The following is a 503-nucleotide window of genomic DNA, read 5'->3' as shown; positions in this document are numbered from 1 at the left end:
ATATATATTTGGAGACACTGACAGTGTCTCGGCGCTAAGCTGGCGCGAGACACAGACGTGCCTCCTTTACGCGAACCGGCGAGTTATACATATACAGGGATGGCATGTATTTGAAAAACAGTATTTGTAAGCAACTGTAATTTGTATTTTGTGTTTCAGTAGAGCATATGAAAATTTTGTAGTTTGTATTTTAAATACTAAGATTGATAATTAATCTTATTATTTGAATTACAAAATATAAAAAACTTTCATCTTTTGATTTTAAATACAAAATGCACACGTAACATTTTATGTGCTCCGCTGAAATACAAAATACAAATTACATTTGTATTGCAAATATTATATTTTAAGTGAAAGTATCTCAAATACAGGGCCTAGCCCTGTATGTATAATATGTACATGTTCATATTTATGTATAGATAGTTAAAAAGAGAATACACTTATTACATTATTGAAACATTTCACATATTTTTATACTAAAGAGCAATTGTAATGAATTCTAT

Source organism: Atta colombica, unplaced genomic scaffold, assembly GCF_001594045.1.
Source record: "Atta colombica isolate Treedump-2 unplaced genomic scaffold, Acol1.0 scaffold76, whole genome shotgun sequence".
NCBI lineage: Eukaryota > Metazoa > Arthropoda > Insecta > Hymenoptera > Formicidae > Atta > Atta colombica.
The sequence above is the reverse complement of the archived record's forward strand: the minus strand, read 5'-3'. Positions refer to the sequence as shown.